The sequence below is a fragment of the Anolis carolinensis genome, chromosome 2, assembly GCF_035594765.1.
Source record: "Anolis carolinensis isolate JA03-04 chromosome 2, rAnoCar3.1.pri, whole genome shotgun sequence".
Taxonomy (NCBI): domain Eukaryota; kingdom Metazoa; phylum Chordata; class Lepidosauria; order Squamata; family Dactyloidae; genus Anolis; species Anolis carolinensis.
In genome coordinates, this window is record NC_085842.1 from 31,425,571 (window position 1) to 31,441,712 (window position 16,142).

Consider the following 16,142-nt stretch of genomic DNA (forward strand, 5'->3'; position numbering starts at 1 on the left):
GTATTTACGAATTTAGCACTAATAATAATAATAATAATAATAATAATAATAATAATAATAATAACAATAGCCCAAGGGCCATTTAGCCCAATCCCCTTCTGCCCTTGTGCCGTGGGGGCCGGATAAATGGCTTCAATGGGCCGCATCCGGCCCCCAGGCCTTAGTTTGGGGACCCCTGCGCTAGACTATGGAAAAATAAAGAAATCCCGGAAGAAGATATATGGTTGAAAAAAATTCAAGATATAAGGAATATGGATAGGCTCACTTTCTTATTATCTAAAAGTAAGGGAACTCCAATGAAAGAGACAGACTGGAGCATAGTTAGAGAATATCTAAAACAAAATAATTATATGACACTGATATAAATACATATTTATAAATAACTTAAATACAAATAAGAGGAAACTAAAGTAACAAAAATGAAAATCAACTTAAGGATAATGAAGATGAAGATAAAACCCAAGAAATCTGAGATACAGGAAGAAGACAAGAGAAGAAAAATTCAGAATGGAATGGAAGACGGAAAAGGATCCAAACCTCATAGAAGAGTCTTGGGAAGTCAACACCAAACAAAATTAGACTTTTTTCACAATCTTTGCTGTTATATATTTAACTACTTTATCTTATATTTTTTATTATCTTTGTGCATACTCTATTTTCCTACTCTCTCCTCACTCTTTTTCTTCCCAGTCCTTACCCTCTACTCTCTCCCATTCTCTTCGACTATCTTTCTTATTCTTTTCTAACCTATCATGATTTTAAATTTATTAAATTTAGCTATTGTAAAAAAAACCTTAATAAAGGTTTTTTAAAAAAAGATTTAATAAGAGTTTTTGAAACCGTGGAAAATGTTTTAAAAATAAAGAAAAATGTTGTTTGAAGTCTCTTCATTGTCTATAGACATTTGGCGAGGTGAGTGTTGACGCTTGACAACAATACTACAGCTGCCAGGATTCCATAGCATTCAGCTACTGCAGTTAAACTGGGATCAACTTGAATTAATTCTACAGTGTAGGTGCACCCTTAGTCGCTAGAGCAGCAGAAAACAAGCTGTTTTTGAGCTCCCTGGAGATTCAGGACACGGGAGAGTGGGCAAGGCAGTGACTACAAAGCTGAACGTTGTTTCTCAATATTCTCCTCTCTTTGTCAGACCCACTGCCTTTCTTCTTCCTCCATCTCTCCCTGATTTGAGGCAACCTGGCAGAATGAGGAGAAATGAATAGTTAGAAAATGTGAGATAATTTCCAACTCCTGTCACCTTCTTGGTCCTTTTAGATTGGGACGGTAAAAAACAACAAAAATGCAATGGTCCTGATGAAGGTGTATTGGGAAAATATAATACTTGTATTGGAAACTATATATTGAATGTAATCATGTTAAGAAATAGAAATAGGAAAAATGTAATCACAAGCAGAATTGTGTGCCTATAGCCCAAAAATACATTCTACCCTAGCAAATAGATCTCTCCCCATAGCAAAGACTAAAGTTTACTTAAAGAGGCCTCAAACATGCAGAAAAACATCTGTTAAGTGTCAACAAGAATAGATAAGCTAATGGACAAAAGACAAATTAAGGCTTTTGGGATGTCAAGATAAGACCTGGTGCCCGTGTAGGAGTGCTAATGGCTCCCTAAGAGCTAAGATAGGGGGGAACTCCTTAATTAATGAGAACCCCTGAGAGCCTAGATAGGAAATTCCAGAGATAACGCCTAATGGAGGGTCAGAGGTCTTGAAGTAGTCTATATTTTAGGAAAATGCAAAGGTAGCGTTTTAGTTAAGTGCCGAGAAATACTTTTTTGACACTAATTGGTGATGGATAATACCTATGTGACGTAGATAGAGGTAGGCCAAAATAGTATATAAGGATCTGTGTTTCTTTGTCTTGTACCCTTTTTTTTCCTGGAGACAGGAGGGTCTATATTGCTTATTCTCTCTGGCCACTGAGAATAAACATCTTTTTTTCTACAGCCTTTGTCTCATTTCCTCAAACCTTTGTCTGCCATTTCAGTCCCATTTTACTTCCTTGTTTGTGCCCTTATTCACATGTACACCTCAATATCTGTGTTTGATCTGAGCATGGCCAAAGCCCTGCCTCCTCTCCTTGAAGGATCATACTCAAGCTCTTTCATTTGGGACTTTTCACCTCATTTGTGACATATGACTCAGTTTCCCTTTTATGTCATACACGGTTCCTCGTTTTTGTTTTTTGTTTTGTCTTGCACAGTGTTTGCCTTCATCTAAACTCTGGTTACTAATCTGTGCCCAAATTTGATCTTTATCTATTCAGTTTTTCGTGCTTTAAAACTTGCTACATATTAATTAGTTTAATTCCTTTCAAGGTTGTCCAAGGTGGTGGCCTCTGGCAGTAAATCTCATGATTTAAAACTATGTCCTCTATGTAGAAATACTTCTTTATTTTCTGTCATGAATGTCCTGCTATTCAACTTCACTGGATGCCTTCCGGATTCTTATGTCCTAAGGCAGTTTTCTCACTGCCCACTTTGCTGGTTCATTGCCTAATTTTATTCAGCTCTATAACATCTTTACTTGTTGGTTTCTGAAAATAAAGAGTTTTGCATTTTGTGCTCTACTTCGATGGGATATAAGGAAAATCCTTGTAAAGCAATAAAAGGCACAAAAGATAAGCCAATCATTGCCAATATAGTTAACACTAGCTGTTGCTGTGGCGAAATATGGTGGTTTGGGAAATAAAGTATTGAGGAATTGGAGGTAGTTAAGGTAAAGGGTAAAGGTTTTCCCCTGAGTCCAGTCATGTCTGACTCAGAGGTTGGTGCTCATCTCCATTTCTAAGCCGAAGAGCTGGCGTTGTCCGTAGACTTCTCCAAGGTCCTTTGGGATGACTGCATGGAGCACCGTTACCTTCCCGCCAGAGCAATACCTATTAATCTACTTTCATTTGCATGTTTTTGAACTTTAGGGTTGGGAGAAGCTGGGACTAACAGTGGGGGCTCTGTCCGCTCCCCCAATTCAAACCTGTGGCCTTTCGGTCCAGAAGTTCAGCAGCTCAGCGCTTTAACACGCTGCGCCATCAGGGGATATTATTTCCTAAAGGTTGTGAATATACAATATTTCTGATTTTTTTGTCTGTTGGAGGCAAGTATGAATGCTGCAATTAGGCAAAATGATTAGCATGTAATGGCCTTGCAGCTTTAAAGCTTGGCTGATTCCTCCATGAGTTAATTTTTTGTTGGGAGGTGTTAGCTGGCCCTGTTTGTTTCCTGTCTGGGATTCCCTTGTTTTCAGAATAGTGTTCTTTGCGATATTTTATGTGTTTCTATTGTCTGTGGCCCTCAGAAAACAGAGGATTTGCCCGACTTTGGTGATGGGAATACTTTGTTGGGAGGTGTTAGCTGGCCCTCATTGTTTCCTGTGTGGATTTTCCCTGTTTTCAGAGTGTTTTCTTTATTTAGTGTTCTGATTTTAGAGATTGTATTTTCTGTTTTATTATACCACAGTAATTTTTATATATTCTGATTTTAGTGTTTTTGAATACTTGGAGCCAGATTGTATTCATTTTCACGGTTCACAGCAACACAATAATAATAATAATAATAATAATAATAATAATAATAATAGTAGTAATGATAGTAATAATAATGACTTTGGTAATACACAGTACTTCACTGCCTTCTCAGCTTCCTTTCTGGAAGAATCCTTTCTTGAGAGGTGTTAGCTGGCCCTAATTATTTCCTTTGTGGAATTCCCAATTTCCCTGCTTTCAGAGTGTTGCTCTTTATTTACTGTCCTGGTTTTAGAGATTATATTGTTCTGTATTATTCTACCACAGTAATTATTTCATATTAGAGTAGAATCTCACTTATCCAATATTCGCTTATCCAATGTTCTGGATTATCCAACGCAGTCTGCCTTTTAGTAGTCGATGTTTTTGTAGTCAGTGTTTTAAATTCATTGTGATATTTTGGTGGTAAATTTGTAAATACAATAATTACTACATAGCATTACTGCACATGGAACTACTTTTTCTGTCTAATTTGTTGTATAACATGATGTTTTGGTGCTTAACTTGTATAATGATTACCTAATTTGATGTTTAATCGGCTTTTCCTGAATCCCTTCTTATTATCCAACATATTCACTTATCAAACGTTCTTTTCCCCCTCCGCACTTAAGCAGCGGAGGGGGAAAAGGAAGGGGCCTGAGGTTGTTAGGAATGGTGGGAGTTGAAGTCCAAAACACCTGTAGGGCCAAAGTTTGCCCATGCCTGGTTTAGCCTCTGGTTTGCTAGTAAAACTGAATTATTGTGCCACAAAATGTTGCATGTCCAAAAACATGTCACCAACATAAAATATGTTTGCACATTTACCTGATCCTACATCTCAGGATTGTCATCAAGTTCTGCTATGCTTGAGGGAGGAAAAGGGAAAATACAATGCTTGAAACTTGTGTCACATGTTTGCAAAGCTCTAGCCTATTGCATGACAGAGTGCAGACTTTTAAAGGCGAAATAATAAGTCTATTGTGTTAGCTGTCTAAGCTTATGTGTGGTGCATGCAATGAAGAAGGGAAGAATGGATGCTCACATTAAAGTACTGTATTTCATTATCTTTTGTCCGCTAGAGGGCTCTAGATTTTCTTATAAGAAAAGGGGGAAAAAACTGCTGTATTCCCTCTTTGTCTGGACAGCAGGCTGTTTCCCCCATTTTCTAGGTTAAATAGAGATGGTTGGTGCTGATGCTGTGATGCTGCTTGCCTACTAGGGTTGTCCAAATATTCGTTATGTTTCTCGTTTCGTAATTATTTCGGATTGTTCTCGTTTTTTGAAACGAGTATTGAAACGTTTTCCCTGGGCGCAACTGGCAATGTAATTCGAACCATCGTTGGCCCATTCTCTAATTGTTACTTAAAATTTTCGTTAAATTTTTTCCTTCCAAAATTTTTTTTAATATTTTTTTTTGTTTCTGCAACCTAACATGAATGGGAGCCTAGCGCAGCCTAACATGGCTACCACTCCCTGGCCAATCAGAGACTTCCACGATGGCTGAAAAAGGTGGGGGCTAGCGTCCTCCACGTCCATGTGGAGGATCTCTATAAAAATCCCCTCCCCAACTGAGCCAAGCCATTCTGGGCTAGGATACCGAGGAGAGAGGGTGGTTCGCGTGCGCTGGGAAGCTGCTTGCTTGCTTGGGGGAGAGAGGGCTAAGTGACTGTTCTGGCTATAGGGGGTAGAGTGTCTGTCTGTTGTTGCTGGTTCGATATTGTGTTTTGTTTTTGTTTTTTTGGGAAATTGGCTTGGGGCTTGTGGCAGAGTCCTTGCTGTGGCTTTAGGGAACTTTTATTTTCCAAAGGACGTCTGCGTTCCTGCAAGTGCAGAGCTTGGGGTGCTTTACTTTTCTACTCCAGAGGGAGTCCCTTTGCCTTTCTGTTTTCTTTTTTGGAATTTAGCAATCACCACATCAGCCCTTCTTTGCAATCCTGAAAGGGGGGGGGGGACTTGAAAATAATAGTTTCCAAAGGACGTCTGCGTTCCTGCAAGTGCATTGCTTCCCTCCCGCTCCGTTTCTAATCCCAAGCCCCCGGGCTGAGTGTTATTGCAGCAATCACAAAGACACACATTGTTTTCAAACCTAAAGGGTACATTGGAAGAAATAGTTTCCAAAGGACGTGGGGCACCCGCCAAGGCATTGCTTCCCTCACGCTCCATTTCTATTCCCAAGCCTTGGGCTGAGTTTTATTTCTGCAATCACAAAGTCAGACAAAGCACCAGTGGCACCATTGATCAAAAGGTTCAAAGGCAATTTATAGTTTCCAAAGGACGTTGCCAATCCTGTCAAGGCATTGCTTGGCGTGTGCTGCATTTCTAATCCAAAGTCTACACAAGTAGAAGAGGGACTTTTACAGTGATAAGAACCCAATTGAACAGGAAATAAGACTTTCAAACCAGGAACAGGTTTCTTCAAATATTGAAAAATAGTGTATTATAAAAAGTTATGAAAATTCGCCAAAAATCATAGGAGACAGGAAACATTCTGCAATTTGTTGAGCAAAGGGTGTGGAATGTGTTCTCCCACTGTACCAAATTTGATGAGAATAGCTCAAGAAATGAGGGCAGGAGACCCCCAGAAAAGTCCCCCCTGGTTTCCTGTTTTTTGGCGATTGCGCATGCGCGTCCGCCATTTTAGAAACATTTTAGAAACATTACGAATTTTCGGAAATATCTGAAAATTTTGGGTGAAAAATTAAGAAATAATTTCTATATCGAAGAGCCGGCACCCCCTACTTTAGAAACGAGAATTGAAACATTTTTTCCATCGATCGGACAAGCCTATTGCCTACCATCAATTGCGAGGAGGCCTGGCAGGGAAATAGTGTTTAATGTGTTGTCGAAGTGTTTGTTTTGCTCTGGCTAAAGAAAAGACTGTATCCATCAGGGACAAACCCCCATTGAAGCACTTAGGTATGCTGCTTTGTTAAAAAGCTCTGGAGCACAAGGCTGAAGCTGAGTCAGGGAGGGAGAACATATCTTCTGCTTTATTCTGGAGGTAGGTGCAGATCCCTTTCCTCCCCAGATCTTGTCTAATGGTAGAAAAGAGAGGAAAATTGAAAGCCAAAGATTGGAGCCGCAGGGAGCAAAGGACAGCAATAGAGAGAAAAATCGAGATCTGGAGATTTTTGCAGCAATTATCTAAGCTTTGGGAAATATTATGGGAAAGAGATGATTACACAGGAATGGTTATCTCTATCTATCTGTCTATCTATCTATCTATCTATCTAGCTAATAAAAGTCATTGTTTGCATGTGTGTATGTATGAATGTGGCAATGTATGTTTTTGCTTTCCGATTGGCTTGCACAGGCCACTGCCACCTCCCGCGAATGAATGGGCACACCAACTTGGTAAGTAAGTAAGTAAGTAAGTAAAAGTTTATTTGTATACCACCCTCTCCCCCGAAAGGGACTCAGGGCGGTTTCCAATATAAAATCAGCATAAAACATTGTACAATAAAACACTGAAAACACTATAAAACGCTATAAGAATACTAAAAAAACCCCATAACAATTGACTAAAACAATCACATAAACAGAAGCAATATAATCACTCAAATAACATATGAATCACAGAAGAAGAAAAAAGACCACTGGGATGGAGGAGAGGAAAGCCTGGAGGCCACTAGAACTAAAGTGCAATGTTATATTCTAAGATGCTTTGGGGCAGAGGAATAAAGTGCAGTGTTTCAAGTCAAAGAGATGGCCTGTGCAACTACTATAGCTATGGGCTCAGTTATCCAAAGGCGCAGCAGAAGAGCCAGGTTTTAAGCAGCTTTTTGAAGGAAACCAGGGTGGGTGCTTGCCGGATTTCCTCCGGAAGGGAATTCCAGATCCGGGGGGGCAACAATAGAAAAGGCCCACTCCCTCGTCCCTGCCAACCGAGCCTGGGATGGTGGCGGGAGCGATAGAAGGGCCCGACCGGATGAACTAAGAGGACGAGTGGGTTTATAGGGGGAGATGTGGTCACAAAAGTAGGCGGGTCCCAAACCGTTTAGGGTTTAAGGGTACACAGACCCCCCATGATCCAATTTACATCCAGGTGCAGTTTGGGGGAGAATAGACCACGGGTGATGAGATATGAGGCGGCTTCACCCGATTTGGCTCCCACAGACCACTGCAACCCCCACGAATAACAGACCTGGACCAAACTTGGCACACAGACTCCCCATGACCTACAGAACATACTGGAGAAGTTTGCAGGAAAGGGAATTATAGTTCACCTACATCCAGAGAAACTGTGACCTCAAACGACAATGGACCGAGAACAAACTTGCCACAGAGAAGCCCATGACCAACTGAATATACTACAGGGGTTTTTGGGAATTGGTCTTGATTTTGGGAGTTGTAGTTCACCTGCATCCAGAGAGTACTGAACCCAGCCAACGATGGATCTAGACAAAACTTGACACACAGAACCAACATGGCCACCTGAATACAGGCAGGGTTTGGGGATGATTGCCATTGGAATTTGGGAGCTGTAGTTCACTCTTATCCAGAGAGAACTGCAGCTAGACGATGACGTACAGCAAGATCAGTGGTGAAGTCTATGGGTGGAGAAGTTGGGATTCCTCACATTTGTTCAAGGCAGACTTGTAAAAGTAACACCCAGGCAACCTCACCAAAACCAATTGAATATTATAGGCTAAATGTGTACATCCCATTTCTGGACTTTTTCTACAACCAGGTTCAAGAAAGGTTTACAAGGCACAGGGAAGTCATTCAGGATCTGCAAGTTTTCCTCCCTATTAATTGTGACTATTTAAAATTCAACTTGAGTAAGAGCTGCAGTCTTTATCTGGATAAAGGAGTGGATCAGATTAGAAAAACTGTGTTTTACTTAACTTAGAAGGATATAATTTAAGATTTGGATGGCATACGTGTATGAAAAAGAGAAGGCCAATAAAGATTTCAATAGGCACACTATAAGGCTAATCTCCTTGTGATCTGGAAGAGATACAAGGCGAGGATGGAGCAAAAAACACCTGTATGACTTCATCTTCTGGAAGCAGTACTAAATTCAGTATTTAATGCAGAAATAACAGCCTCTAGGGCAGGGGTCCCCAAACTTTTAAAACAGGGGGCCAGTTCATGGTCCCTCAGACTGTTGGGGGGCCAAACTATAGTTGAAAAAAAAAACTATAAACAAATTCCTGTGCACACTGCACATATCTTACTTTGAAGTAAAAAAAAACCCAAATGGGAACAAATACAGCCTCAATGTTAATAATAATTATAATCATAAGATAAATAATAAAGAGGGTTGGAAGAGACCCCTTGGGCAATTTAATCCAACCCCCTTCTACCTTTGTGCACCAAAATCACAAGCACCCTTGACAGATGGCCACCCAGCCTCAAAGATGTTAATAATAATAATAATAATAATAATAATAATAATAATAATAATAATAATAATACATCACACAGCCCTAAACTCTTGGGAACTTGTGATTTTGTGATACGAAATCCAGCATATGTATCTTGTTTGCTGTGTTATACTGTGTCTTTGTGTCAATAATAATAATAATAATAATAATAATAATAATAATAATAAAGAGGATTGGAAGAGACCCCTTGGGCCATATAGTCCAGCCCCCTTCTGCCTTTGTGCACCAAAAGCACTAGCAAAGCACCCCCTTGATAATCACTAATTAAATAATAATTAAAATACCATTATGAACAAGCAAAGCTCTGGAAGGCGCACACTGAGCAAGGGAGAAGGCGGCGGCTGGATAAATGGCTTTGATGGGCCGCATGTGGCCCCTGGGCCTTAGTTTGGGGACCCCTGCTCTAGGGAGTACCTAAGCAAAGAAAAGGAGCAATGGAAATTAAAAGGGAGATAAGAATTAGGGATAAACTATTGGTTTTATTACTTCCAATTACACAGTAGATTTATAAAAGATAATAAGGTAGGATTCCCCCAGAGAAAATCATGTATTCCACAGTTTGCTTCTATCATGGGGGACTTTGCCAAAGGCCTTACTGAATGGAGTGGCAAAAGGCAAGCGCTTAGTATGTCCTGTGGGAACCTAAAATAAGAACCAGCCCTCTCTGCCTTCTCCACCATGGCACTGACTCTGGCCTTTTTTGATACCTGGGTAAGGAAATGGCACCTGGCTCCCTGAGACAGCATTTTTGCGTTCCTGTCTCTGTGGACGGATCCTTGGTTTTTCCATGGGTCCTATCAAAATCCATGGCATTACTACAAAACCTGCCCTCGACTTATACATGAGGCTGACTTATACATAAGAATGCAGCTGGTTGGTCACGTGCAAGGTCAGATTAAGATGGTTGAATCCCTGGAGCAGTGCCAACATGCATGTATGAACTATTATAAGAACTAATATGAAATTTGGAGTATTTACTTGGGAACACATGTGAACACATGAAAAATATAATCATAGGGTTGAAAGAGACTGCAAGGGCCCACATTTGTATACTTTTGTGGTACTCCCTAGGTAAACAGGCAGTACAGGAATATCTGGCTAATCTAAATAAATTCAAGTCTCCAGTGCCAGGTAAATTACATGCAGGCAAGTAAACCAATTCCCAATTCACTTAACAGTAGCATTGTCTGCCCACATTTTCCTTGCTTCTTTGTGAGAATATCATAGGGGACCTTGCCAAAGGCCTTACTGAAATCGAGATATGCTACATTCACAGCATTCCCTTCATCTACCAAGCTTTTAACTCTACCCAAAATGACGTGTTTCTGAGAAAGCCATGTTCACTTTTTGTGGTTACGGCATTTATTTCCTTGTATTGATGTCAGGCTGACTTGGTGATAATTGTTTGGGTCTTCTTTTTTCCCTGCTTGAAGATAGGGACATCATTAGCCCGCCTCCGGCGTTCTGGGACTTCTCTTGTTCTCCAGGAATTCTCAAAGATTGGGTTGTTGTGTGTTTTCCGGGCTGTATGGCCATGTTTTAGAAGTTCTCAAAGATTATTGCCAGTGGTTCCGAAATTACATCCGCCAGTTCTTCTAATACCCTTGGATGTAATTTACCTGGCCCTGGAGACTTGAATTCATTCAGATTAGCCAGATATTCATGTACTGCCTTTTTACCTAGAGAGTAGCACAAAAGCATACATATGTGGGTCCATTATGACCCTGCAATTTTCAGTCACTTGCTCAAGGAGCACACAAAAAAATGACGATCATAGAAACTTTGGGCAATTCAGGAAATGATTTGGGAACAAAAGAATGCAATGTATACCTTTTACTTTTGGGTCAAGCCTTTAACCATCGAGTGGCCTGATGCAATGGGACTAATTGGTCTTCTGATAATCTGGACCTGTACCTATGCAGCTGATGCAAAGTGATGTCAGCATTAGTAGCATTGCTCAACTTGCAGAACAAAGATGGGAAACATCAAGGCCTGAAACTGAATCTGACCATGACTCTTTCCCCATTGCACCTTCATGTGGCAACTTCCCAGGTTTTGAGGGTTTTTTCCACCATTCAGAAAGGCTGAGATGCCTTTCACAAGTCTTAGTGACTGGCAATGAGTGCTTTACAAACATATTTCTCTTAAACTGTACAAAGATTCCTTGCTCTTTGCCTGAAGGGATAGAGGAAGGAGGTGAATTCAAGTTTCATTTCCTGAAACTTAGCTCATAGTCTTATCTCACAAGTACCCTCTGCTTATGAACCAACTAAGGTAGAACTTAGAGCGATATAATCAGAAAGGAATGTGGTGTGGCAATCAATAATGAGATAAAGTGGGTCATGATATTTCAGCTTCAGTTAATACAGTGGGTACCAGTTGAGAGAGGGTGCTTCAGGGTGTTGGTCATTTCAGTGGGAACCCTATGGAGAAGTCTGTTTTAGTAACAGAGACAAGGAACCCACAATATCAAAAGACAACATGAAGAACATTCCCTAAGAATTTAAAGATAGAAATAGAATCAGACCCCTGAATATAAATCTTCAGCAACTTGTTTAAAGGGACAAAAGACAGCTGGACTGTCACCTTTGGGAATGGTAGTTATAATGCACTAACCTGTGCATCCCAGTACCAGCTTGCCTCCCCCTCTGATTCTCCCAGTTTTTCCCTACCTTGGGATCACACTGTTTAGTTCACTCAGTTGTCTTGCAAATTTTTTAATGAAGCTAATCCACACTGCAGACATTTGGCCCCGGCTACCATCCCTCTCCGTGTTTTTTGGTACTTCAACTCCCACAATTTCTAACAGCAGAGAGAGAGTGGGAGAGAGAACGGGTGGGAGGGAATCCCATTTGGAAAGGCAACAGCACTGGTCCTCCCAACAATGACAAATCATGGAAGGAAGGAATAAAGGTACGCTAAAAGGCTATTTTTATTTTTATTTTTTTGCAAAGTAGAAGCGTTATGAGGTAGCTTACAACCAAACCTTTCTGCTTGGGGAGCAAAAGGAAATTGCACAAAAAAAGTTTATTTTGATTCCTCCCCCGATTTCTCCTCCCACAAATTGGGTGATCCTAACCTGAGAGCAACCAGCGCTACTTCATTAGAAATTTGGCAAAACATCCGGAGTTTTGAGAAAAATCAATTTCCTCACCTCTTCCTGATACGTTGGGGGGAAAAATGCTGCCCTTAATGTTTAAAAGACTAAAAACTGGCACTTTAACAAAAACAAATGTAGTGAACCCAGTGGAATACCAGATTTTAAGTGTAGAACTCAGTGGAATTTAAGTTATGTGATGAAATGAAAGAAATTAAATAGATTCCAATTGTCAAAAAGGTCAGGCAAAGATGTATTTTATCACCCTGTCTGTTTAACTTGCACACTGAACCTATCATACATAAAGAAGGATTAGACTCAGAGGAAGAAAGCAAGAAAATTGGCAGAAGAAACACCAACGATTTAAGATATCCAGATAATACCATACTACTAGCAGAAAACAGCAAAGACTTAGAATGATTACAAAATAAATTCAAAGAAGAAAACTGCAAAGGTAAATTTACAGTTAAACATTAAGAAAACAAAAATAATTACTTCAAATGATTTATATAACTTAAAGGAAGATGAAGACATTGCAATAATTCACAATTTCCCATACTTTGGCTCAGTCATTAATTGGAACAGATACTGAAGTCAAAAAATCAGAAGACTAGAATTTGGAAGGGTATCTTTGAAAGAAACTGACAAGCTCCAGAAGTATAAAAATGTATCATAGAATCATAGAATCATAGAATAGTAGAGTTGGAAGAGACCTCATGGGCCATCCAGTCCAACCCCCTGCTAAGAAGCAGGAAATCGCATTCAAAGCACCCCCGACAGATGGCCATCCAGCCTCTGCTTAAAAGCCTCCAAAGAAGGAGCCTCCACCACAGCCTGGGGGAGAGAGTTCCACTGTCTAACAGCCCTCACAGTGAGGAAGTTCTTCCTGATGTTCAGGTGGAATCTGCTTTCCTGTAGTTTGAAGCCATTGTTCCCTGTCCTAGTCTGCAGGGCAGCAGAAAACAAGCTTGCTCCCCTCCCTATGACTTCCCTTCACGTATTTGTACATGGCTATCATGTCTCCTCTCAGCCTTCTCTTCTGCAGGCTAAACATGCCCAGCTCTTTAAGCCACTCCTCATAGGGCTTGTTCTCCAGACCCTTAATCATTTTAGTCACCCTCCTCTGGACGCTTTCCAGCTTGTCAACATCTCCCTTCAACTGCGGTATCAGTATCATTGAATGATAAAGTCAGGATGGTCATTGCCATTGTATTTCCAATTTCTATGTACGGTTGTGAAAGCTGTAGAGCAGTGGTTCTCAACCCGTGGGTCTCTAGATGTTTTGGCCTTCAACTCCAGAAATCCTAACAGCTAGTAAACTGGCTGGGATTTCTGGGAGTTGTAGGCCAAAACATCTGGGGACCCACAGGATGAGAATCACTACTGTAGAGTGAAGAAAGCTGCTAGAAAAGAAATCAATTTCTCTGAAATGTATTGCTGGAGAATACACCTGTGGGGTTTGTTTTGCATTCTGTGCTCCTGTTTAGAAAATTTCACCTCACTTTCTGTCCCTGTGACAATTGGATTTTCAAAATTTTAGTTTGTTGTGGAAACAAGGATTGGTGATAATGCTTTAGTAGAGACATCTTTTTAACATGATAACTCTTACAGAAGTGAATTTCCCTTCTTGGATAGATTTCCTCTCACTTCCTGTTGTCTCGCCCCCATTTGTAGCTAGGAGTCGGGTGTAAGTTGGATGTTTGTAACTTGGGGACCACCTGTAGATTTCACAGAGAGGAACTTGCTCCTGGGCTCCATAAGTACTTTTGTTTCACTGAAAAAGTTCCTGGTGTTCCTGCTTCTTAAATCTGGTGCCTTAAACCCAGGTATTATTGGAGATTATAAGGAGAAAGGATCCCAGAAAGGGCAGTTTCTTAAGTGTGGTGCCTTAAGCCCAGGTCTAGTTGAAGGATATGAGGAGAAAAAAATGATGGAAAGGGGAGCCTGGGATGTTCTTCCATTGTCGCAAATGGGACAATGTTTTCCTGGAGCAAAAATGGATCTTTCAGCTGACGGATTAAAAAGTGGAATTTTGCCTGCCAGAATTCGGGAGGCTTCCGAAAAACGGATCAGGAGGGTCACCAAAATCCGGATACCAAAATCGGAACAGGATTTAGCCAAATTGCACACCTTTACTTAAGAATTCAGTCTCAATTTATGCCTTGCAGCACTGTAACTAAAAGAAACCAATAGCTCAATACAGAGGTGAAAGATATGTGGTGGGAATGTGATAAAGTACAAAAATTTTATAACAAGGCAAAGAAGGAAATTGAAGATTTAACAGGACATAAATTGATTTTGAAAAATAAAGAATTCTTCATCCAGAAATTAGGTAAGAACAAAATTACTAAGGACTGGGGGGAAATTATAAAATACATGATAGTTGCCGCTCAAGCAACAGTTGCCTTGGGTTGGAAAGAGCAAACAAAGTGCGAAGTTAAAAAATGGTATGAATACCTAGCTGATTTTATGCTTCAGGATTATATCCTTGAAAGGAGAACTAAATATATATCAGGCCGAATCAAAAAGAATTGGGATCTGACATGGGGAAGATTGATAGATAAAGTCAAGGGACAAAGAAAATATAAAGAATTGAATCATTCTCTACTTACGATTGATCAATTAAAATAATATCTGAATGAAAGAAAGTACTGTTCCCAGAGGGTGGGGGGAGGGGTGAGGGGTGAAAAACTATTTGACATAAATGGGAAATAAATGTGGAATTAGCAAGTGGAATGTTACCGAGAATAGGCGATTGGATGTGTATATTGATGGATTTTGTTGTTGTTCCGCTGGTATTTACAATAAAAACATATTTAAAAAATACAGAGGTGAAAGGAGAGGAGCCGGACTTGCCAAGCCCATTTGAGTTCACGTGTCTTGTTCCAGATATAGAGATACTTGAAGATGCTTTACCATTTCCTTTCCTGCTTTAGGACACTAAGGATGGGATCATGTTTGTTTGTTCAGTCATTAGACTTGTATCGTGTCCTTCCCCACAAATAATGTGACTAGCATTAAAACAAACAAAACAAGTCAACTGGTGTTGACTTTGACTTATGATGACCCTATGAACGAGAGATTTCCAAATCACCCTGACATCAATTGCTTGTTCAGATCTTTTAGATTCATGGCCTTGACTTCCTTGATTGAATCTATCCATCTGGAATGCAGTGTTTCTTTTTTCCAACTGCCTTTAATCTTTATTATCTTTGTTGGTTTAGTCATGCCTTCCCGTGATTTCACTATAAGTATGGCAGTCTCCGTTTAATAATTTAGGCTTCTAAGGAGAGTTCAGGCTTGATTTCCTCCTTTCTTTTTAAACTCTGCACAGTATCCATAAAAATTCCCCAGCACCATATTTCAAATGGGTTGATAAACATATTTTTAAAAGCCAAAAGTTTGTAATATCACAGTCCTCGCACTATTATACAAATTGAAAAAGAGTGTTTCTATGATTTAAATAAATTTGCAGTTCTAATAAACCACCTTATCCATACCTCACAACCTCTGAGGATGCCTGCCATAGATGTGGGTGAAACGTCAGGAGAGAATACTTCTGGAACATGGCCACACAGCCTGAAAGACATACATTAACCCCACCTTATCTGGCATTGTTTCTTCTCAGATCCTTCGATAACATCTGGGCTTAAGGCATCAGACTTAAGAAACCACCCTTTCTAGGATCGTTTGCCCTCAACACTCTTTCAATGAAGCTGAATTAAGGCACTCTTTTTAAACACTTATTTCAGTGGGAGCCACACCACCTGAAGAAGCATTATCTTTTAAAAAGATATAAATCACCTCCTCATTTTACGGCAGCTTTAAAAATGGCAAGAAGATACTTCTATCCCATATTTGAAGCTTGTATGGTGTGAAGGGCACCATCGGTGGCAGTTTTTTAAGTGTTTAGACTAATCCCTTATTTATTTATTTATTTATTTATTTATTTATTTATTTATTGCTATTTCAGTCAAAAAGCTAGTGGCATTAAGATCACCACTGGACTGGAGCACGATCAGTCTCTCTCAGAAGCCTGCTCGCAACAGAAAAATGGAGTCCCAGCTTGGCTAAGAGACTTTTTATGGCTTTCTTCTGTTCTGATTGGCTTAACAGGAAAGACTCACTGGGAAATC